Source organism: Vespa velutina, chromosome 5, assembly GCF_912470025.1.
Source record: "Vespa velutina chromosome 5, iVesVel2.1, whole genome shotgun sequence".
NCBI classification, from domain to species: Eukaryota; Metazoa; Arthropoda; class Insecta; order Hymenoptera; family Vespidae; genus Vespa; species Vespa velutina.
The window spans coordinates 7,455,793-7,481,941 of NC_062192.1; the positions used below are offsets into that span (position 1 = coordinate 7,455,793).

The following is a 26,149-nucleotide window of genomic DNA, read 5'->3' on the forward strand; positions in this document are numbered from 1 at the left end:
TAATCATCGACATATATAAATCAGAAACGTCAATCCGTGTATGATTCGATGCAGGGCGTGTTGCAATCAACATTTTAATCAAACCCATTAGTACGAAGCTTCTTTCGGATTGCTTTCAATTATAAGTATAGTTTAGTTTTCTATTCAAATACACCTTCAACGTCATGAAATATTCATATTAGAGAACGAACGAGGAATATCGAAATCCCACGGATAAAAACAATTTACTCCTTGTTTGTTTATCCGAGCGTTATTCATTTCAAAGAAAGCAGGATGTTTTAGGATACTTGAGCGTACTTACAGCTACAACAAGATATAAATAATTCATGCGTGCAAGCGGCATGCGTTTTACGCGATCGCGAATACGTCGAGTGATAGCGAGACGTGTCACGAGTAGCACACTTCTTGTAAGTTCTAGACGTCTGCATATCGTATATATATATATATATATATATATATATATATATATATATGAGCTTTATGCGTTCGGTGGCTTTTGAGAAGCTTTCAAAGTGCCATCCTTTTACAGCTGGCAATAACCAGCATCGTTATACGTGCGTCGTTAAACCTTAACACGATGAAAGCTGGATAGAAACAAAAGAGGAAGAGAGAGATAGAGATAAATAGATAGATAAAGAGAGAAAGAGATAGAGAGAAAGAGAGAGAGAGAGAGAGAGAGAGAGAGAAAGAGAATAGAGAAAGAGAAAATTCTTTTTCTTCTGGCAAGAATCTATCCAACATTCTGCCAGTATCTATCCAAAATTGATCATAATTTTTTTCTTCATTGAGGTATACCACATCGAATCACATTGCTCGTCCCCTTTTATGTTTCACGTGCGAGCATTTTTGCCAAGAAGGAATACTGGCTATACATTACCATTAATAATTCGTCTTTATGGAACCACGTACGTTTTCCTGCTACCTTTCTACTTTATTAAATTTTACAAACGAATGACTAATTCTATTACTGTTTTACTAGTGATTTTATGTACGAATTTCTCGCGTCGGATAGCATAACTATATCGACGCAGGTTCTACCTCTCGAATCTCAGGAAGAGGAGCTCGATCTCGGAAAAAAGATTGAAAAATAGAAGACGAATCGTGAAGTGAGTTCAATGTGATCGTCGATAAAATTCACTGAGAAAGCTCGATGGGTCGTTCCTCTTCTTTTCCCTCCTCCTCTTGTTCTTGTTCTTCTTCTATCTTCTATCTTCTTAAGAACGCCTCCCAATGCCCAAAGAGATTTATAGTTTGCTTATGACATGAACGAGTATTCTCTAAAGTAATACACCTATATTAAAGGCTTCTCACAATATAGAAACAATGTAGAATGTGTGTGTTTATGTGTGAGTATGAAAGAAAGCGAAAGAGAGAGAAAGAGAGAGAGAGAAGAGTAGAAGGGAGGAAGAGGTCTTTCCATCGCCTTACAGCATTCTCGAGTATGTAGTATATAGAGAATATCGAGAAGGGCCGGCATAGGTGTACTCGATCGGTATAAGGGCTATGGTCCTCTCGATCGATGAAGGTACAATAGAAATAGAGAGAGATAGGAATACTCCATCGAGTTCGCCGTTCACACACATTCATATTATTTTCTCTTCGTGTATATATGTATGTACGTCTATAAGCTTATAAAGCTCCCGATAAATCGTTCCTGTGTGTTTTATGCTACATATCTCGAGGAGAACGAATATGAGAGAGGGAAGAAGAGGATCGAGGGCAACCAACCCTCTCGTTGGCGATTGCTGCCAGCCCATCGTTACGATCGAACACTCTTTTATAGAGAAGTCCCACGGATTCAGTGTTTTCGGTCTTTGACCTATGACATCACTGAAACTCGGTCAAATATGCTAATGTTATGCGCTTTATTTATTTTTAGAGAGGAAAAGAGATAGAGATAAATATCTAGTTATACGTTCGTATACGACTGAAACGATAACATCAGGACTTTAATAGAGATTTGTAAAGTAAAAATAATGTTCTTTTTTTTTTTTTTTTGAATGACCTCGAAAATTCTTCTTACAAGTATTAAAATCGAATTTTCGAAGATAAACTTTTTATACAATTTTATAAATGATTATTTGATTATCGTCATTTTTTTATTATTTTATTATTATTTTTTTTTTTTTTTTTTTCATAGGTAGTTCATTCACGAATTTAAATTTCTCAACATACAAATGGGTAATAAAATCATTTCATGTAAAATATTATACTTAACGAGTCACATGTCGGAACGAGTGAAAGTAAACATTGATATTAACGAAGTCTATTATGTCAGATAATAGATGGCGAAATTTCTCTTGGTGGATCATATTAATCCGACACAGGTACGAACATATAGACGTATATAATACGTGAGTCTCTATATCCACATTGGTTATGCGCATAAATTATCTGCATGGTCATGTGTACGTTCAGACATGAATCATAGTTTTCTTGGAAGAAATACAAGCAAAATTATTCTACCTTGTTTTTTATAAACTTTTGTAGATCAAATGATTTCCATATTGTACGTTGTAAGAAAAAAGTTGAAAAGTCTTTTCTTAAATGAAAATTGAAAGATGTGAGTTTCTTTATAAGAAAAAAAAAAAAAAAAAAAAAGAAAAAAAAAGAACAAAAAAAAAAAGAAAAAGGAAGGTAAGAAAAAAACTAAATGTAAAATTAAATTCGACTGTGGAAAAACTTTTTCTCCATTCGTCAAAAATTTGAAGAACATTAATCTATCTTAAGTTGATGAATAGACACGGTTGATAAACTGAAAACAGTAAAAGATGAGAGAGGACAAGAAGTAGAGAAGTGTGGATAGTAACTCGATGAATTTTCCTAGCTTTTGTAGCTCCTACAAATTGCTTGAAATTCGTCGAAGAACATGAAACGAAGAGTGAGTATGTAAGAAAGATGAAGAGGAAGCGAGAGAAAACACGAGAGAGAAAGAGAGAGAGAGAGAGAGATTCTAGTTTTATGGTTTAAGTGAAGATCGTTGGCTGGTTGCTGCAACTTGATAGAGAGCTATGAATGAAGCGACTTTGGGGTAAGAGCTTCATAGGATCCCACGGGTCTGGTCGGTAAGCCAATATTGTATTTACATGGTTAAATTAGTTACGCCAACGAGGACCGAGCAACAGAGAATATATCGTAGCTACCCGTCGTTCGTTCATGCATAGACACGAGCATCTTGCCGATCGAACTTCTGAGAGTCAGTCAAAGTTTCCAACGATCAAGGCTTGGAGTGGAACGAAGTATAGACAGAGGAAAGAGCATACCTTAGAACACTTACGAAAACTTTGGCCTATCGCTTAGAATGCGAATACATATCCCATAACGTTTCAATGTCTCATTCGTTAATCTCTTTACTTTCAAGAAAAAAAAATTTTTTCTATTACCTCTTTCGTTTAAAAATTTAACCGATGAAAAATATTCATGATGCCAACTTGAATTTAATTTTTTTTATATAAATTTTTTATTCGTCGTTAAATTGTGTTAAATATAATAAATATAATTGATGATATTTTTTACGTTGTCTTAAAAAAAAAAAAAAAAAAAAAAAAAAAAAAAAAGGAAAAAGAAAAAAAAATTACGAAAGAAGAATGAAAATTATATCCTTTAATACTTCGAAATTCTTATCGATTAATCGTTGACTACGAATTTGTATTCAATCCTGATCTCATAGTAGAAAAGTAGATAGATCGAATGTCAGGCCAGACGTTACTCCGACAAGGGACGAAGATAAAGACTATCTCGTCGAAAGAATTACATTGTTCGTCGTGCGAAAGACAAGAGAAACGAACCACGAGCCGATCGAATTTTTTCTCGAACGTTCAATCGCTCCCAGTATCTAGTGAGTTCCTTGAAGATGTTTAGACGTTTAAGCAATGGCAAGAAGAAACCAAACTACTGGCTTTCCTTTTTCGAAGAGTAATAGATACTCCATGTTACAAGAGAAATGTCAAGATAAACGATGGGACACATTGGAACGAGAGGAATCTCTTCCTTTCTCTCTTTCCTTCTCTCTCTCTCTCTCTCTCTCTCTCTCTCTCTCTCTCTCTCTCTCTCTTTCTCTTTTTCTTTCCTCTTCATGTTTCGTCGAGAGGGAAAGCTTGGTCATGGTGTCGATGTGAGTTTTCTCTGTAGATATATTGGATGAACGTCGTTGCAAAAGACTTGGAGAGTTCCTTTGGAACATTCTTGTAATTTTCTCCTTCGAGAAGTTTGATGTCTCGTTTAAAAAGAATGTACATTGTCTAGTCGATCATTTTTCTTCAAGGTTGATAATAAATTCTTATCGTATTCCTATATTCCTTATTAAAGAATAATCGAAAAAATTTATCTTTTGTTGATTTTTTAACGAAGCTTAAAATTTCTATTTAATTTACGACATGTTTCCCGATAATATAAATTTCAGGAAACATCCACTCGTCGTAACAACTATTCCACTAGGATTCTCATCGAATCACGTGCTGACTCGCCTCGTCGAATTCGCCAAGCATAAAAGTCGAAGTGAAGAAGTCAGCCGACTCGGACTCGTATTCACGAGTTCAGCCCACGTCGAGGAAGAAGAGTCCGTTGGTACGGAAGAGATTGCACGAGTTGCCGACGTTCGTCTTACCTTCTCTCTCTTTCTCTCTCTTTTCTATTCTTTATTTCCGTATTTCAGTTCGAGAGAATTCTTCGAATAAGAAACCAAAAGAGAGAAAGAGGAAAAAAAGGAGAGAGAAAAAGAGAAATAGATAGATAGGAAATATGAGAGAGAGAGAAAGAGAGAGAGAGAGAGAGAGAGAGAGAGAGAGATGAAAGATAAAAAGATAGAAAGATAGAGAGACACAAGAGAAAAAGTAAAAAAAAAAAAAAAAGAGGAATAGGTGGAAGACAAGCTGGCACTTTATTTTCGCAGAAATTTCTTTGAAACGTGGACTGAGGATAGAAGCAGGGTGACTAAAGGAAAAAGAGGGTAACTTTTAGTAAAGACTACTCGACTTCCGAACGAATACGTCACCGTATACATACCTTCTGCGTTTGCGTTCGTTGACACAAAACTAACACGGCTTTTCCTATTTTCGTAGATTCTCTCTCGTTTGTCCTCCTTTTAGCATGCCATTCACGGGACTACACATCGCGGTACTAAGAGATGAGAGAAAGAAGAAGAAGGATCTTTATCGATTGTCGAAACACACTCGAATTGACTCATGCTTCCCGAGAGACACGTTCGGTAAAAGAGATTTCCTTGAAATTGCTCAAATGTACGAGAACGTGCAATGCGTCTATGTGCTTCAGTTTAAACGTCGGTATTTACTACTGACTCGTATCTTCTTCACGATCACTTACTACTGTCCGTTTCACGTCGACTCCTTTTCTTCAAGAATCTAACTTCAATAATTCGTTTGGAAGTTAGAATCTTCTTTATCGCCTATATATTATGTATATATATATATATATATATATATATATATTTTTTTTTATATATGTATGTAAGTATCGTTCGAATAATTTAAATGATAGATTTCAAAAGATATATAATAAATTTCTATAATTATCAAAGTAATGTTTTCAGTAATATCAAGAGATATTAATTAATGTATCTAAAGAAAATAAAATGATTTCTTAATGAGCATTTGTCTAATGAAACTTGTAAAATGTCATTCTCTATATATTTATATGTATTTATTCAATCGTGTAGCCTACTTCAATGTCTCTTTGTGGCGAATGTCACGGGATAACAATGAAGAGAATGAATTTAATAGAAATAAGGTGAACGGAAATAAGATCGATCGGCGAGGTCAAATGAGTCGGGTCAAATGATGATAAAGTTCAGTATTCATATTTTTTGAGGCTATAAGAGAAATGTCGACGGTATTGCACTTAATGATACTGAACACTTGATAAAGTATTCTTCAGCCATGCAGAGTTTTCCCGGTTTCTCTATCAACGCTTTGCTCGCTTATGCGAACTCGAGCATGACCCGGAGTCGCCTTTGCTTTGTGTCATCGGTGTCGAGAAGAGAAAGAAAGACAAGATTACTGCTGTGTTCACTTCGAATGACGTTGCAAAAAGAAACGTCATTGATCGATTTTGTACACAATGTAATGCCATAGCTCTTTTTCCATCTCGTTTGTCAACAATGAAAATGTTTGACACAAGTGATTTGAAAATAATTTCGCGATATTTTTTTTTCCTCTTTAACGATTGATCTTTGCTTTTTATTATTTTTTTTTTTTTCAATATTTATATGATTATCAAAAACATAATTGTATATTTTTATATATCCAAACAATTAATTGAATAATTTAATTTAATAAATTTCAATCAAAATTACATCGTAATAAAATTATTTTCGAAAAGAAATATTTGAATGTTCCTTCGATCGATGTTTCTCTGATCAAACGCCTTCGATTTTTTCACGACAAAAAAAAAAAGGATAACAGAAAGAAAGGAAAATGAGGTCATTGCTTACGTAATGCAAAGTAGGTAATTCAAAGTAAATGGATATCGCGAAATGCTGCTTATAGAAATGGTATTGCAGAGGTATTTACAAGTTGCAGATGTACCTAAACGAAAGCAACGGCTTTTCATATCTTTACGTGGTTCACCACCATTTAGGATATTTCTGAAACCGTCCAGTCCGAGACATATACGAATGGTATTTTTCATTTGTTTTTCTTCTTTTCTTTACATCTTCCTATGCAACCTCCGGCGTTTGCCCAGCCACGAGATAATGACGATCTATGGTATACTCGTTGTTTTACAGGTCACGGTTCTCGATTACACGTGAGTAAACCAACGACATACGTGTATATGTACGCATATATATATATATATATATATATACATGCGCATGGTATGTTCGCATCTGAAGCACAAGCGTGCTAGGGTTACTAAAATAGTCGACTCTCTTTATCTCTCTCTATCTCCCTCCCCCCCTGTTCTCTTTGGATCAACGAAAGAAGAGCATGCAACCAAAGGCAACGGATTTTCGTTAGAAAGGGTTGAAGCAAAGCAATGAATTTCGCAGAATTTTCTTTATCCTGGATATATGCAAAATATACAAAGTCGAACGACTGACCAAAGCATCTTTTTTTACTTACTTGGAAATTTTTTATTCATAAAGATTCATATTATCGATACTTTAAAGATAATGAAAATTGTCTAAAAATGTAACAATTTTGAGCAACATATTTATTCTATTAATCTTTATCTCCTTTTAAATAAATTCTTCGTTACTTTCTTTTTACAGGTATTGAGACAAGAAGCCGGATCGTTTGGTGTGTCTCATCGAAAGCAAGATTACTCCGCGATGACACGACGAAAAGGAAAACGAGTTGCAAGCATTCCTTAAGATAGCTATATCGGAGGTATGCTATTAATTTGAAATTCTTTTTTTTTTTTTCCTCATATTTTCTTATACCAGGGCAATTCATTTTCGAGGTTGACATCTCTTTGACCTGTGTGAGGCCTTCGACGACAATGTGTCTTGACAACCCAAACGACGACAGCGTCCTTCTCGTCCATTGATTAATGTCCACTTCTTGAGAATAAAAAACATTCTAAAGAAAAGCTTTGGAACTATTGAAGCAATCAATGACGGACGTCGAAATTTTACTGAAAATTATCATTATTAATGGATAAAGAAATTCTCTTTATTGTTGGGAATATAGGTAGAAAGTAATTTCGCTAAAAATAAATAATTAATGAAAGAAAAAAAAAATGCGATGAATGAAAATATAGTTTTACGGGTTAGAACAGACGTATTGAAGGATTAATATACCTCGTTATTGTGCAGCTTCATTTTGCATCTTAAAGGTAAATAAAAAATGTTCTCTTTTATTTTTCATTTTCGGAATAATATTTCGCTCGATCGTTTCTATTGTATAAAATACTTTTTGACTTTTTCTTTCCTCGGATTCTCTTAGCTTAACATTCGATAACGGTTGACAGTAGCGTTAAAATTGAATTTATTCGTTTAAATAATACCCTATGGATTAAGAATTATTTTCGCTTGCATTGTTTCATACACAAAGTTGTATTATACTTCTTTATCGATAAAAGCACTTGGCGAGTATTTTTCTAAAGAGAACAATCAATGCGGTTTTCCTACGTACGAACTGTAATTAACGATATGTCAGATATTTTCTAATCGGATTAACAAAGCCGTTACATTCACTTCGAAAATTAATTGCCACAATGATAGAAACGAAAACTCTATACGATTTTATAACGAATCGTTTTTCTTTTTATTACTTTTATTGTTTATTATTATATATATATATATTTTTTTCTTATTTCTCATTCGCATAGGGAATATTGCGATCTGCTTGGTGATTAATGAAACATCGTCTTCTTCATTAGCGATTGATCTACGTACGTTTGTAATAGCGTGAAAAACAAGAAAGAAAGAAAGAAAGAAAGGAAAAAAAAAAGAAAAACAAAAATCTCGCGAGAGCTTTAAATGTTTTTTTTCACAATGTTCGTTCGTTCGCTCTCGCGATCAAAGATAGAAAAAGTAAGATAAGGGTAACAAAGGATAATTGTTAATGAGAGGAAAGAATCGAACTCACGGTTGGGTATCCTATTGCTGGACGAAGCATCGTTGGACGATACTCTAATGCAATTCCCTCGTTATCCTGGCCGCTTCTCTGGCAATTCGTTGAATTCCAAGCGACTATCGGTTTTCCAATTTTTTTTCTTTTCCTTTTCTCCTTTCATAAAAACAACGACTACGACAGTATATTGCCGCGAGAATATAGAAAAACAAATCACGTTACGTTGATTATCTGATCCCAGCTTTATGAATCAATATATTTCTCTCTCTTTCTATCTATTTCTCTTTGTCTGTCTCTCTCTCTCTCTCTCTATCTATCTATCTATCTATCTATCTATCTATCTATCTATCTATCTATTTATCTATCTATCTATCTATCTTTTTCTCTCTCTTTTTTCTTTCACGGTAATTCGCCAGAAAACTTTAACAGCGATGATGACGAACTCGAAGAAGAATGTCATTTACAGAGTATCAAGAAAAAAAGAAAGTTACAAAGTATGCACTCTTAGCTTTGGGATACAAAACATGGCTGTTGCACGAAGATAAAATAAAGTCGAGAACAAGGCGATGTGTCGTCCTTATGCAAATACGTAAGAGTCGATCGTACGAACCCAAGTGAGGCAATTCAGAAAAACGATCGAACTTAAAATTTACAGCTCCTTGGGATCTTCGCTTCTATCCTATTTCGTTTTCATTGAAGTTAACGCCGTTTATAAAGATTTGAAACGTAGTTGTAACGACGCTGATTGGATGATTCGTACATTTTTAAATTTTGTATTGTTGATCTGAAAAATATTTTTTAAAAAATTCTATCAAAAAATAAATTTCAATGAACCAAACTTCAACGTCGAAGAATATAATTGCGTCTAAATGTTCGAACGAACGCGAAAAAAAAACTTTGGTTCCTGTCGACCTGAAATAGCTATGTTTTCAAAACTGTATTATTTCTACGAGCACGAATAAAAGGTCACGTAAAAGTATTTGTATCGAGAGATAGATAGAAGGGAGGAAGGGACAAAGAGAGAGAGAGAGAGAGAGAAAGAGAGGGGGAGAAAGAGAGAAAGAGAGGGGGGGAGAGAGAGAGAGGGAATAGTTTATACAATACTAACAATCCATAATCGGAACTCTTGGTACGTGTTCGAATAGAAAGAAGAGAGAGCTCGTGCTTCGTAGATAACAACGATGAAAAGTGGTCATTTCAAGTGTTTCGTTAAATTTCGATATATTCTATGAGCGATCTGTACTATCTAAAATAAGTTTGTTATCGAATTATTTTTACTTAAAGAAGTTAAATTGTTTTTTCTTCTTATCTCTCTTTTTTCTCCCCCTTTACAGAGCGTTCTTCGATTAAAATGAAAAACTAGAAAAAAAAAGAAAAAAGTAAAAAGAAAAAAGAAAAAGAAAAATACAAAAAGGGAGAATCGAAAAAGGGCGATTAACACGAGAACAAAAAGAAATGTAAAGGCTTCTTCTCTAGTTTCTTTCACGGGCTCAAAACCTGTGAAATCGGGGTATAGTGTATAAAAAAAACCAGCAACTCGGATACGAGCAAACGAGTGAATTCGTTCAAGACGAACGGGGGCCAACTTGTGTAAGGTCGAAGGAAGTAGGGGTCATAGAGGGTGATAGTGTAGAGGAAGAGGGAAAAGGGGATTTAGGTACCAGTAGGTAGTAGTGGTAAGTGCATAGGAGGCACAGGATCAAAAGTTCAGTTTCGCGTTAGGTACGGCATGCGAACGATATTTCCGAGTCAGTGATCTGAAGATCACACAGCCGTTAAGCAGAGCCATACCGGCGCTAAAAACTGCCGTCAAAGCCGTCGAACGGTCGAGGACCCGTTTCTCGTCTATATTTCTCTGTAGTCTTCTCTGCTTAGCAGACTGTATGTAGCCGTTCACTAACGAGAGGAACTCGCCATCGCTCTCGTCCCTTTGTACTTTCTCTCTCACTTTTTCTCTCTCTTTCTCTCTCTCTTTTTCTTTCTCTCTTTCTCTCTCTCTCTCTCTCTTTCTCTTTTTATCCGTACTCTATTTATTTTTTTCTAAGCCCCATCAGAAATGTAAAAGGTAACGATGTGACGCGAGCTAATTAGATCTTCCTTGATGGAAATTTGACGTAAAGAACACGTCTTATCTTTCTTTGACTATTTTTTTTTTTTTATCAAGGCACTGATAAGATTAAAGAGATAGAATTTGATTATAGTTGGACTGTTTTCCATATAAATGTGTAAACGTCTGATTAATATTTATAGAAACAAGTAATAACAGAAGAATTAACAGATATTGTCGTTTTTTTCAAAAAATTATTTACAAGACAAATACTTTCTCAGAGAAGAATTTTCATCATAAAGTGTGCCTCAACGTATTAAAAAAGTGTTACGCTGTATTTAAATAAAAGCCATATTTCGTTTGGTAAAAATATTAAAGAGAATTCTTAGGTTTCTTACGAAAACACTTTTTAGACGTCTGAAAAGCAATATAAAATTATATAAATTTATCGAAACAATGAACAATTTAAATTAAATAAAGTATTTTTATGTTTTGAATGGTACTAATTTTCTTTGTATTTTTTGTATTTTTAAATCTGTAATAATTTCTCCATTAACGATAAAATATCCAAATTTCTTTTTCACAGAATCAAATTCGTTCCAACGAATTTTGGCGAGCGTCACCGACGAAAGGATATATATACCACGCGCTACGTTGATTTCCTCGCAAGAATACACGACGATACTTTAGCTTGTTTCATTATAGCATCGTAAAATGCGCACGCTTGCCTTCTCTCTCTCTCTCTATCTATCTATCTATCTATCCCTCAGTCTCTATCTATCTATTTCTCTCTTTCTCTCTCTCTTTGTGTCAAGTTGGAACGTACAACGCTCTCTCGCATTCCACATATATTGCGTACGAATGTTTCTACGAATTCACAGCGAGCATATAGTCTATGGGTTATAAACAAATCCCTGGTGTATGCTCGTCTCTCTTCCTCTTCGTTTACTCTCGAACGTCTAGCATGAAAATCATACGAAGTATGTTTGTCAGCAAGTATGCAATTAAAGTGGACATTACATGCAATGTAACGATATTTTTTTATTAAAAATTCATATTAAAACTCATCCACGACAATTTATTTGAAATGAAACATTAATAATTGTGAAATTAATTTAATATATAAAATATAATAATGATCTATCTTAAATAAGTATGAATTATTATATAAATATACGTATATAAAATTGACATAGTTAAATAATAATATAATGAGTACTTACGTACTATAAGACAGATGATCTATTTGTTTGAAAACATAATATTTACGAGTATCTATCATAGATCATCATATGACAAGGTAACTTCTATATTCATTTTTTCGTATTTTTCGTTCTTTTCGTTCTATTTACCACAGAAATAATAATTAGTTCATAGTAGAGTAGGCTCATCGAGGGAAATCGAAGCCTAACGATAAGCTTTTCAATATAATTATTTCCTTCGTATAAAATAACATGTAATCATATATTTCGTCCGAATCAATTTAACATATTATATTAATTAATATTGTTCAATCAATTACGATAAAAATTCAATACTTCTGAAATAATTCATATAATTTATCATGAAACTAATTTTCACAGTTCGAAATTCTATTTACTTAAGAATTTCGTATTTTTCTTTTTCTATAGTATTTTACCGATCGTACCTAATAAATATAACAGTGGATTCGAATTACTGCCAGCAATACCATGCGGCTTTGGGAACATCGTTTATCTTCGATTTACGAGGATACCTTCCTTAAGAATATCCTATTCGAAACCAGATACCTACATACGTATCTTTCCTACGTTAACACGAGGACTACGAAACGTTTAAAATAAACGACCATGTTGGTCTAACGTACTAACTTACATTTACAAACAATGAAAAGTAATCGAGGGAGTCATTCGAAGCAACAGCATAGGATTGCTCGTATGTATACACATTTGGAGAAAAGAGATCGTATATCCCATTGACGAATAGCCAATGGAAATACACGATGGTAGTTCGATAGTTACAGGCTCTTTGTCGTTCCACGTTGTAGAATACACAGGCATCTCTCTAAATTTGAAAGTATACGAGCCTAGACCAGTGGGTACAAATGTCACATCTATTTCACATTTCACTCCCCTCCTCTCCTTCCCTCGACGCCAATCAAGCTGTCGCTGTCCTGTGGATGCGAGGAAATAATAAAAGAGGATAACCGGAGGGGTTCATGGAGGACGAAAGAGGAGGAGTGAAAGCATGCGGGGACGCACGAAGATAGCGATGTGGGTCACGGTCCAGGATAAACCGGTGAGATTGAATTTGTTCCGACGAGAATACAGAATACATAGTTTAATTAAAACGTTCTCTCTCTCTCTCTCTCTCTCTCTCTCTCTCTCTCTCATTCTTTTTCTCTTCGTCTATATTCATTGAGGAAAAAAAGGAACGTTCCATTGCATTCTATGCGGATTGTTATTTTTTCTTTTCTTTATTATTCCCTTTTAGCCTGTCACAAATAATGTCGTTTATTTAACAGACATTAGATTCACCAAAATGAACTTCTCGCTATATATTTTATTCTAAAAGGACGCTTAATATTCTGGAATGGATGAATAATCGATGGAGCAACGGAAAGAGAACATAAAAATTTTACGATTTAATTTATTTCATCGAGAATAGTCCATCTTCAGTTATGCCATTAAATGAAAATCGTATCGTTGGCAAATAAAAGAAAGAGATATGTTGGTATCTCACGATAACCGATACCTCATGATTCTTATATTTCCGTGAAACGTTGACAGATAGTATCAAGTGTGTGTGTATATATATATATATATACATATATATGTATATATGTGTGTGCGTATGTGTCCGATAGAAATAGCAACCTTCGTCGATCGTTCTGACGAATCGTGTTCTCCCGTTGAAAGACAGTTTAATCCGTTCCGTCGAATTATAGTGTAACAGTCGACCAATATACAAAGATATCGTCTGTGTCCATGTAGTTGAAATGTATAATAGTGGTTTATAAATACGTCAACTCGCGTTAAATGCATTTCTCGTAAAATAAAAATAATTATAAGTGAAATGCTTGCTTTTTCCTCGCACATCTAACGAACACTCGCGCGAATTTATTTCCCGATTTATTTGCCGCTTTGTCGTTCGACAAACGAAAAAAGTAATCTGTATTTTTTTTTTTTTTTGTTCTTTTGTTTGCCGCATCTACCACTACGCTCGCATTTTTTCGTCCTCGTCTTTTTCTTCTTCTTCTATTTGTTTTCTACATTTTCATTTTCTTTTTTCTTTGCTTTTTATTTCTGGAGTTTTATTTGTTTATTTTCGTTTTTCTTTTTTCGAATATTCACTCAAAGCTGAAGTAAAAAATTAAAAGGCACATAGTCCATTTCGTATTGGTCTAAAGTGAACGTCCAATCCGAGATTGGTCAATGGTCAAAGTGACGAAAGGACAACATCGTAAAATTACGGATTTTGCTACTGAAATAAAGCAAATTGAACACGTGAATTGCGGCGTTGATTTACGACTGCAAAAAAATGGCTAGCTCGTTCGCCAAAATTTTCAGTAAAAATCAAATTATAACAAGTACGATGGACGTAGTCCATCATATACATTACAAGACAAAATGATTTCGAGGGATATTATTTCTCGCGAGTAATAACATTACATATTTTAAAATTCATTATATCCTGGTTAATATGAAAATTATTCTTTTTATTGAAGAACTAAAAAATTTATTATATTTATATTCCATTTTTATTATTCCATGTGTGTAATTATTATCACGTAAATATAATTTTAACGATTAAATATAATTATATAATATGACTCGTGCATTTCTATTTCTTGACCATTTAAAACAGTACTTATTGTCATTATTGTGCAAACACGGACTGGTTAATATACATTATCGGTAAGCTAACACGCGTATGTTTCCGCATAGAAGGATAGAAGGAATAGTGTGTGTGAGAGAGAGAGAGAGATAGTCCGGTTGGGTCTCCAGCGTTCTATACTCGTGTCCGTATCTCGTAACGATCTGGTGGTCGTATATCGGCGTTCGCGGTGGTTTGGTTTAGTGCCTCCGGGGAAACGTAGCTTTCGCGCGTGTCATGTCGAATCGACTAGTACGGTTAGGTGAACTACCGAGAGTTTCGATTGTAGGGACACCGAGATAGAGAGAGGACCAGAAACCGATATTTCTCATTGACAAAATCAGAGCGTCATTAACGAAAATAACGAAAAGTATTCTCGAACTCTTAATGTTCAATGTTTGATAAATCCCTTATCAAGAAATGAAAGTAAGATAGATAAGATATACAAATGATATTTTTAATGTTAATCAATCAACGTCCTCATTAAAAATATATAGCTCTAATCTTTAGTTACATGGAGAAATTTCAAGAAGCTTATATTGTTGTTATCAAATATATCAATGTATATCTTTGTCGATATCAAAGATTTATTTTTTCTCAAGTGAAATAAGTACTTGTACTTGTAAAAAAAAAAAATAATAAAAAAGAAAAAAGACAAGAAAAAAGAGAGTAGGAAATAAAGATAAAGTCAAGTGATACTTACTTATACGAATAAAATTACAAGGTAGAAACCATTGCATCCTCTTCAGTCTAGAGAGGATATTTCTCGTCTTTGCTATGGCTGACATCTTGGTATTCAAAGATTCTTGGTAATTACTAATTAGCTGTACGCAACAAGATCGTGCTGCTCTTGAAAGCTTTGTCAAACTATCTCACCGTTGGATTTAACCGTTAGTAAGAGGGATAGATTGGAAATTCCGTGGCGTTGATACACGAAGGTACAACCCGACTCATCCCATCTTCTCTTTACTAGGGATATCTCCGAATATTCGGAGTACGGTTCGCGGGCGTGAATTATGCGCAAGGATGGGAGAGTATGCGAAACGATGCCGAGAACCTCGAACGCCGTCCATTATCGATATCGAAACGAGCTACGTGGACGACGACAACTACGAGGACCGATAGCGCTACTCGAAGGGAGGCTAAATTTTGCCAGATCGCGATAATACAACCATTAATCCAACAGGACTGCGTCGTTACGTTGTCGTCGTCGTCGTCGTCGTCGTCGTCGTCGTCGTCGTCGTTCTCCATCTTCAACCTTTCTACCCATTTCATATCAAGGATCCTATGATATAAAGAATAAAAAAAAAACCATTGAGAAAGATGATTTTTATTTTCGAAAAGAAGACAATTTCAAACTAAACAATATTTCGTTCGAACGAATTATTTTTAATCTACCATAGTATATAGGTCCTCAATATTTTCCAACTCGACTCGTAAATACTTTGGAATTAGGTCAAAGGGATAAGATAAAAGGTCGAGGACCGTTTTTAAATTTGAATCGTTACTTGTTTTCTATTCGCATAATTTTTTTGATAAAAAAATAGCTGTCTATGAAGATTATGACCAAGAGAAGAAACGTTCTCATTTTCAGTATTATTAAATGATACGAATTGGATAATTCATGATCGTTGATTAAAATATTATATAGATAAAAAACATTCGGATTTTATTCGCCAGATTATAATATAATACAATAAATATATAATCGTCGTTCTATGGCGATTATTTTTGTGATACTTTTACGATATCCGTATCACGATTATAGTATCACGATTGTGATACTTTTATGATATCTCACGATTATCATTTATTATTAGTTACATGAAAGAAAGTAATAAACGAAATGATATCGTTAAAATTTGAGAATATTAAAGTTCATAGATAGTTGTCGACATCATTTACACTTTTCTCGAGTATTCCGTCGAGGAAAATACTAGTAGAAAAGAAAAAATAATAATAAAGAAAAGAGTAAAGATTTAATGAATGTGCACTTATATATTTTCGAAGAATAAAAATAATATCTGAAAATATTTTGGAAAAGTACAGAGAGAGAGAGAGAGAGAGAGAGAGAGAGAGAGAGAGAGAGAGAGAGAGAAGAATTGTAACTCGTACGCTTCATTTAAATAAAAATGACGGGATATGTTCACAATGCATTTCTTTCGGAAGTATTCGAAAATCTTTCTTCTTTTTCTTTTCTTTCTTATTACTTTCTCTATTCTTTGTATCGAATATATCCGCCATAGCGTCTCGTCGGATTACCATCAAGAATACCGAGCTGAAATGAAAGTAAGAAAAAAGAAATCATTGATGATGTAAAATAAAAGGATTTTCTTTTGATATTCTTTTTGGATAAAGCAGAGAAAGAGAGAGAGAGAGAGAGAGAGAGAAAGGGAGAAGAGATACTTTCAATAGAAATCGAAGAGAATTTCTAATGAGGAAATCTCGTATTCGATAAATACAAATCGATGCTCTCGTTTTAAATGGTACTCGTGAACAGTAAAAAGAGAAAGAAACAGAGAGAGAGAGAGAGAGAGAGAGAGAGAGAGAGAGAAAGAGAGAGAGATATTACGAATACAACATGAGCTATGAAAGGAGATAGTTCAATTCAGTGTAGACACGAGTAGTCGTTTTTTTGTCATCGGAGATAAGATCGAAAAATCGAAAATAATAAGAATGTTTTGATAGATAGCAAAGGTTTTTTGTAAAGGACGAAAGAATAATGAATTAAATTAGACTAAAAAGTAGATACAGTTTAATACGAAAAATATTATAAAATCTCGAAGATTAACGTCGTAAATATGAATGAAAAAAAAAGATAAGATAGAATGAGAATATTAAATGATTATATGTAAGAAAATCAATTTCTCTGTTTAAGTTTTTATTTAATAAGAAATTCGTTTAAAAGTTAATCAATCTGACAAGTTGATCGAGTGAATAGTATGAAATGTATCAAACCTTTATTAAATAAAGCTTAAACGGTTGTGAGAAATATGATAAAAGAATGGAAATAAAATTTCTCACTTGTATTTGTTTTAATGATAAATATATAAATAATAAAAAATAAAAGGAAAGAAGAAGGAAAGAGAAAAAAGTACAATGGTTTGATAGTCCACAGGTGTATCATAGTACGGTGTTTAGCCTGAACGTGAAGCCCCATTACGTTCAGAGTTTACGGTGGATGGGCCACTCGCCGTGTAACTTCACCATATTCCCGACTAACATGAGAACAACGACAAAATATAACACGACGTGTCGTTATAATTAGGCTACCCATTATGTTTACCCCGTCCATTAACGTCATTAATTCGACGAGCGCAGTTTCACCTGTTTCTAAGCTGACGTTAAATCGCCATAACCCTTTCCTCCTCTTCGCCATGGTTTCGTAATGCTTCGCTCAGCTCGACCAGGACACCTTCCGATCAATAATTTCACTTGCATTGAATACACCACTTTTAGAGGGTTAGCAAAAACGATTAAGGGACCTCGTATCAGCTTTGTTTTATTGTTCCATTTAAAATTGGTAAAGAGCTACACGATGAATAGATCCATTTTCAGTTTTATGCATTTCATGTGATATTTATATAAGGTGAAATGATATTGTTGGAGAAAAGATAAAGAATTTTAGATAATTCTATATATATATATATATATTTTAAATAATGCAATGCAATATTTTTTCGAGAGAAATATGTAAGGAAAAAGTAGAGAAAGGTAATTCATCTAAACAAACGTTAATGTATTTAACCAAGTAGAAGAAAAAGGGATATACAGAGAAAGAGAAAGAGAAAGAAAGAAGAAAGAGATTCGAAAAAGAAACCGCAAGGGGCCTAATATATTTTCATGAAATTTTTAACTCGCGGCACTGAGCACGCGATATTACGAGATGCTAGAAAAAGTCTTTCACAAGAAGCAGTCATAAAGAGCCTCTTAAATATCTAACGAGTTTTAATGGCCGTACACTGTCTCGTATGGCGGCTATGAAATTATGAGGAAAGTCGAACGGCGCTTTAACGTCTATTAATGGTTACCAGCTTCTTTTGGCACGCGAGCTTCCTTCCTTTTACGAAATGTTTTTCCGGACGATTAGCAACGATCCCCGTCACGTCGAACAAATTGCAAGCTTTAAGAACACCGATTATGCCAACTTTAAAATATCACAACCGCGTCACTTCTACCAAGTTTCAAAAAACTTACGAATAAAATAAGAATTCACATCTTTGACATTCTTCGTTATTTAATGATCTTCGATAAGAAAGTAAGTTCGTTAGGATTGTTAAGTTTATTAATTACATGACGACAACGAACGGACGCTAAACGAAAAAAGGAAATATCATTTTCAAATAACGAAATCTTCCTTTATAATCAAAGTTTAAATCGTTCTCAGTTCTTCATAATTAATAGGAATAGAATTTTCAAAAAATTAAAGAAACGAGAATGTTGAAATTTATAAAGAAAAAAATGCTATGCGGTCATTTTCTCTCATTTCAAAATCATAGTAAATCTGAAATTATTTTATTTTCTCATTTAATCCAGTTTTATTTTTATTTCTCTCTACTCTCGCAAAAGAATATTTACTCTCTAACATGGAAAGTGAAATAGAATAATAATTTTCCTGAACGTATATATTCGTTACGGAATCGACGGAACTTGAGGCATCTTCTCAAACAGAGTCCCATTCCTGTCTCACCATCGGCTTCGCTTATTTCGACCTTTGCGAAAAGAAAATTCACGGGTTGCAATGTTTTCCCGTAGCTTTTGTATATAATCCCGTTATCGTGTCATTTCTACATTGCCGAGCATTCTTCCCATCTTTTTCCAACTCTGTCGCGTTATACTCTCCGTTATTTTTCCTTTTCTTTTTTTCATCTTTATTTTCTCTTTCTCTCATACTCTCACTCTCTTTCTCTCTCTCTCTCTCTCTCTCTTTCTCTCGCTCTCTGTCTCTCTCTCGTTTCTTTATTTTCTTTTTTGTTTTATTTTTTCCAGTTTTCTCGTCCGAATCACACGCAGAGAAACACGAATTTCATCTCTCTGTCTCTCTCTGTCTCTCTTTCTCTTTCCCTTTCTCTTTCTCTTTCTCTTTCTCTTTCTCTTTCTCTCATCCTCTGTCTCTCATTCTTCGTCGTATGTTTCACGCGACTATTTTTTTGTTTTTCCGCGAAAAATGATATTCCAGGCAGAATTTTCTCTACGTAGGTATATTCGTAAAAATATAGCGAATACGCTCACACAAGAGGGAAAAGAAAAGCGTTATATCTTTTTTCTTCTCTTTTCCTAGCTTTATTCTTTTCGAATTGTAAACGCTCGTAATTTCGGGGATGTCAAGAGGAGCCGTTACCGTTACCATTACCGAATGATGAATAGCGTCTAGTACTAAACGTTTGCCACTGTGTAAATTCGATTTTCATTTAATACAGGCAAAGCTATAGTTTTATCTCGATTGCTCCAAGATGTAGATGATAAATCATATTATCTTTTTTCTTCCAACTTTATTATAAACTCTCGTAAATTTACTTCATCGAAATAGTTAAAAGTTTCGTTCTGTTAACAGATATTAATAAAATTTATCAATTTAGAAATATAATCGTATATCTACATAAATCGCATTGTTCTCGTCGAATTTATTATAATTTAGGTTCTAAGGTGCATATTACAAAATTTTTCTTCGATAATTGCAATAAATTTTGTTAGAAATACAAACGATATTATTCCATATTTTTTTATAGAAATTATTTATTACATTTTAAAAGATCGATCAAATTAGTGGGGAAGTATAATCGAATAAATAATTTAACGCGATATGTATAAAAAAAATAATATAGCAGATTCGGAAATAATCTTCTATTTTGTTCTTTCATTATAGAAGATAGAATAAATAGAAATTACAGATAAATGTCATTTAGTAATTTGATTGAAAATTAAATTAAATTAAATCAAATTAGTTGATCGTATATTTATCATCGATTGAAATAGACGTACTAACCCAAATGGTTCCTACACATTTTATTTGAAGTGACATATAATTAAATTAACGATATTTGGCGTTTAATTATCACTTGACATTTGTTCATAAAATTTAACATGACAATTGATACCTCGATGTCGAGTGATTCCCGTTGATTCATTTAAAATCAACACTTTTCGATTTTCCTGAATTCAATTAATAGTTAAATTCTCTACTTTAGTTGAATACGAAATGGATTCAGTTAACTACATCTAATATAACAAGATAACACATGAATCGCGTATGACTTATTTCATATCCGTTAGAATAGATATATATTCTCATAACGTAGTGAAGGTAGCATCCAATTGCGATGGTTATAGTTCGTTAGACGAGGTAATCCCTAAGGTCTCTCTTCGGAGATTTCGTAGAGAAGTCTCTCTTTCCATCTTGCTTTCTCCATTGAAACATGTTAGTATCTCTCTTTCATCGTCGTGGATGCTCACGAATGCCGAGTTTGTCTCGAGAGTTCTACGATTTAATATACGAGCGTGTCGCCTTGATATTCAGTGGACAGATATTAGCATGTAGAGCGGCACGTCGAACTAAGTTTCACGATGGATTTACCTTTGTATGTTGGCAATGTCGTCGTCCCGGTCGAGTGAGAAAAGCCAACTGACGAATTTCACGAAGTCGATCAGCCGTTGTTCCCTTTACGGTCCGCTCAAAGAACCCATATCCTCACTTAGTTCACTTATCTCTTGCAATTAGTTGTTTTCGTAAACGGTAAGCTTTAATTGAATTTATTCTCCACTCTCTCTCTCTCTCTCTCTCTCTCTCTCTCTCTCTCTCTCTCCCTCAATCTCTCTCTTTTTGTTCTTTCTATCGCGAGTGTAACACTACTCGAATTTTCACGCCGCCACAAACATAATTTATAGGAGACCAACACCGGTGTAACTAGCAAGGTAGACCGACCACTTCAACGCAAATCCTAAAGTTAAATATAGGACACACTCTGCACGCAAACGAGATTCGTATCCGTGATAACCCTCTAGGCAAAGCCTTCGAGCTCTTCTTATGGAACGCTTCCTTCTACGTTTCATGTGGAACGATCGTGCCTAATACTAGAAAATTAACGTCTCCATTTGGAATTCTGTTCGAGGATCGACACGGACCTAGCTATTGATGGTGGTTTCTTTCTCGCCGAAATATTAAGAAGATTCGCAAATCAAAAATAATAAGGTTTGCCGAGATTTATTAAACCTCCGTTACAATCCAATGGCACGAAAGTCTTAGATGATTTCATGTTCAGGTTCGTGTCGAAAATTCGACGGAAAAGTCGTCCCGAGGTTTCTTTTCTTTTTTCAGTTACCTTTTACTTTCGTTACTTTGTGGTATTGTGTAAGACCAAGGGACTATGATTCAAATCCCAACTTCTTTTTATCAGGATTTTCTTTAGTCACGTAGAGACCACGCCTTGTGTCCTTTTTCACTGTTTTTCAGATCTGTAAATATAAAATATTATGAGTTAAAAATGTATTTTTTTTAACTGGTGCAAAACATTCGATCTCCTTCATTCTTCTTTTTTTCTTTATAAAAATACACGTAAAATAATATATACATTGAAATGTAACAATTGGATATGGACAAAATATAAAACTTCAAGAAACTTTTCAAGGAATATTATCAAAGCTTATGCATTCATTGTCTACGTAGCATAAACTGGAGCACATTACTTTAAACAGAGAAAAATCTTTGAAACTTATAAATAAAAGAAAAAAAAAAACGGATGGAAGTAATAAAGTGTTAAAAGATAAAAATCAAACTCTATTAAATTTAAGAAAAACAAAAAATAATACCGATTTATTTCCTATGAATCGTTGTAAAAATAAAAAAAGTTTTTTAAATAATCGAACGAGAAAGTATCTCTCTCTCTCTCTCTCTTTCTCTTTCTCTCTTCCTCTTTCTCTTACTATCAGTTGACCGACTGTTTTCGATAAGAGCTTGCAAGCGTGCATTCGCGAATTGGCTATCGTTCGTGGTTTACGTCGGCTTAATTGAAAACCTTTTATCCGAAGCTTTTTCCTCGCCCTGCGACAGCCATGACCAGCAGGCATAGAGGGTGAGATCGAGGGTGATTTTTTCGCGGATCGCTCGTCGCGAATCGAGCGGATTAACGAGACGAAGCCATCGGCATACGAAGCGACGCGTTATTTGATATGATATTTTTTTCTTTTTTTTTTCTTTCTTTTTGTCTGCTCATGTTTGTACATATGTATATATTCCCATGTCGAAATCATTGTGTACTCTTGCGGCATTTTAATGGGAAAAGAAGCAACGATGGGAATATGATTTTTTTTTTTTTCTTTTATACCAATCCCAAGGATCCTATCATCATTATTTATTATAAAATAATATTTAATTTTGTACATTGTTTCTAGATCTTTATTTTAACGTACGTTAAAATCTTTGTCATTCGTACATATTCATTACATATGAAATTTTTTAAAATATACAAGAGATATTGCATCGACAAATACTTCTCGTTGTTACATTTACATAGATGATATTGACTATGCATTAGATGCTAAACGTCATACGGATTATCAATCCAACGAGCTTCAACAAATCCATAGATTTACGATCTCTCAGCAAGCCATAAAATACTAATACATTGTCTCTAGCATTTTCGAAATTAGTCGCATTGTAATTTAATTGAATCCACTGATAGCTTCTCGCTTAATAACTCTAGCCGAAACTGACCCTTATAAATCGTTTGGTGGAAATCCAAAGCGTGATTTCCTCTTTCCCTTCCTTTCTCTCATTCTCTCTCTCTCTCTCTCTCTCTCTCTCTCTTTCTCTCTTTCTCTCTTCCTCTCTCTTTCATTCCCACTTTTGACGATGAGCAAGCAGGGTGATGGATTCGAATAAGAGCGCTTTGAATATTCGAAAGTGGAGCCATTCGAAGGACTTCGATCCCGATCGAATCCCGTCGAATCCCGTCGAATCCCGTCGAATCCGAAACGAGAATCGTGAGTTGGAAGATTAAGCGAGCCTCGAGAGAACTGTTTGAGCGGTTAATGAGATTCTTCCAATGAGAACTACATTAAAACGATTCAATTTCGGCGGGGAATGTCAATTCGAGAAGAAATTTTCTCTTCGTTATATCACCTATAATAAGAAGCTTCTTTAACGCGACATTTGTTTTTCTTTTTCTTTTCTTTTTTTTTTCTTTTTTTTAACATACCTACTGATTAAATATGGTATCCTTTAACTAAAAATGTTATATAATTTTTTTTTTATACGAGTACGTGCACAAAAAGTGAACGATAAACTTGGAAATCTTTATAATGTTTTTTTTTATGAATATAATTTAAAAAAATGGTCGACGATGTTAATAGTGTTATATTGTTTTTAAGCGCGTTTAACCATAGTTTCCAGTAAACAAGAAAGAAAACAAGTTTCCTTTAGATAATAGTTCTTCGATTCGGTAATTAAAAATATTTTTTCGAAATATTTGAGACTATTCACGATCATTCAGAAAGGAAAGAAAAACTGGAGCTAGTGGAAGGACATTTCCTTTTCCAATTTTCAACTATTTCATATTCAGAGCCTGCTAGTATGATATTCAGCACTGAGACATTAACATGTAAAGGGTGTACAAAGAGGAACGAAGAGAGAGAAGGAAAAAGGAAGAGGAAGAGAGAGAGAGAGAGAGTGAGAGAGAGAAACAGTGGTGATGGTGATAGTAATGCTTGGTTGTTCGTATATAGTTGTAATAATCCCATTAAAACGTGGACGAAGGGTGAATGCAGAGTAAAACAAGGGTGAGTAGACAACCTGCGGCCATCGTGCCGTTTTCTGAAGGATACAATCGATATATACAATCAAGAACAACCAACAGAATCAACAGGAAAAGTTAATCGCCATATTCTTTGCTCAAGAATAAATCTCGATAGTTTTATTTCCTCGTTGAAGCTCATAAACGAGACTAAACGAACTAATACATATGTATATTGTATAATATGAATTTTTTTAAATCTATATATAATATATAAATATTTGTATTATATTATTCTATATTTATATTATTCTATTTTTCTTATTTTATAAGTTAAATTTATTGAAATGTTAACAACAAAAGTTTCTCGATTTGAGATCGAAAAGTGAATCGATAAAATAAATTAAGGATTAGTTGCATCACTTTCGTTAATCTAGTTAATGATAAATATTCATAGAAGTTGCTCCATCGAAATATAGGATTATCGCGAGAATCCTATTTCTCGGATTACTGACGGTAAACTCTGAGATCTGGAGCTCGGTTTATTTCATCCTTCCTTCCACATAAAGATCAGATTATTCGTAAGACGTTGTAAGATCATCTAGGTACGAAATGGTAAAAGCTATTCAGAACGTTCGATTCGATTTTGACGAAGACTGGAGGGCGTCGGGTGTGACTCTAAAATGGAGATTCGTAAAATTTATGGTTTTCATTTCTTGGCCGACGTCGGACGTGTTGTATGTGCCGTACGTGAGAGAAATATTCTCACCGGTCAAACAACGACGAATACGGTGTATTGTTCCTCTTAAAATGTGCACGCACACGAATAGTCCACGTTGGTATGTCTGAATAACACGAGTTCTAGTTTTGTTCGCCATGATAAGAAAAAGGAAGACGAATGATATCTTTGGTATTTGGAAAGGGAAAGAGTAGGAGAGAGAAAAGCATATGGGGAAAATGTTGCGAGTAAACGTGCCTTTGTACTATGTAACTCACTCGTTTCTTTTATCTACGTTTTCTTCGCACAGTCTGTAGATAAAATAGAAAAAAAAGAAAATGAAAAAGAGAACGAGAGCGAAAGAGAGAGAGAGAGAGAGAGAGAGAGAGAGAGAGAGACAGAGAAAGAGAGAGAGAAATGACTACTTGAAACGATGAATCCTTTGTTTGTGGTTTTTAAAAGAAGTTAGAAGAAAGAGAGAAAGAGGAAGAAAGAGAGAAAGAAAGAGAGAGAGAGAGAGAGAGAAATGGTCGAAACAAAAGTTTTATTTCGTACACCCCCGTATGCCACGATGAGCCGAATCTTTTCACATTTTACTTTACGAACACTTCAAGAAACGGAAAAGGAGGCATAACACAAAGTCCCTTTATTTTTCCTGGAAAAACCTCATGAGTTTCTTTAAGCCCACTTTTTTTCTCTTCCACTGTAGTCCGTCGAACCTTTAGTTCCGTTTTTATTATCTTTACTGACAGTGTTATATCGACTTAACGATAAACTCAATAATACAAAAGCTATCAAGTTTTAATTTTATTTTTTCTCAATTCGAATCGAATCATCGATAATTAGATCGCATTACCACTGATTAATTCAGTAGATATAAAAGTTCGAAATTTCACTTCATTAATTCTTTCGAACAAAAGTTTCATATAATTGATTAACTATGCTCATTAAAAGGAAGAACATAATTATATCTAGCAATAAAATTAATTAATCAGGTAATAAAACAGTACAGTAATATCTCATACGAGAATCACTTGTAAATAAACAATCGAACAACAAGCCGGTAAATAAACTTCCTATTATTTTTAATCTTCTCGATTCGAATGATTAGATAAATAAATAAATAAATAAACAAATAAATAAATATATAAAAAAAAAAAAAAGGAGAAGAAAAAAGATCAAAGAGTAGATACTTCTTTCTAATTTAACACGTACGATGTACGATGGATCTTCTCGTCAAAGGATTCTCGATCTCGAGAGAAACGAA

At 34.0% G+C, this 26,149-nt stretch overlaps 1 protein-coding gene across 13 annotated transcripts in view; it reads left to right on the forward strand.

The window, feature by feature from the left end:
• LOC124949027 (zwei Ig domain protein zig-8-like) overlaps positions 1-26,149 on the forward strand; it is a 170,967-nt gene that overhangs the window by 89,337 nt on the left and 55,481 nt on the right. For 10 of the 13 annotated variants that reach the window (XR_007100935.1, XM_047493500.1, XM_047493493.1 and 7 more), the window contains one exon: positions 7,229-7,346. The exons of 1 other annotated variant lie outside the window; for it this stretch is intronic. The gene's annotated coding sequence lies outside the window, so the exon portion shown is untranslated. Of the gene's footprint in view, positions 1-7,228; positions 7,347-7,419; positions 7,795-12,212; positions 12,496-12,607; positions 12,859-26,149 lie in introns of all 13 variants that reach the window. 2 more of the 13 variants (XM_047493492.1, XM_047493495.1) reach the window with 2 other exon arrangements.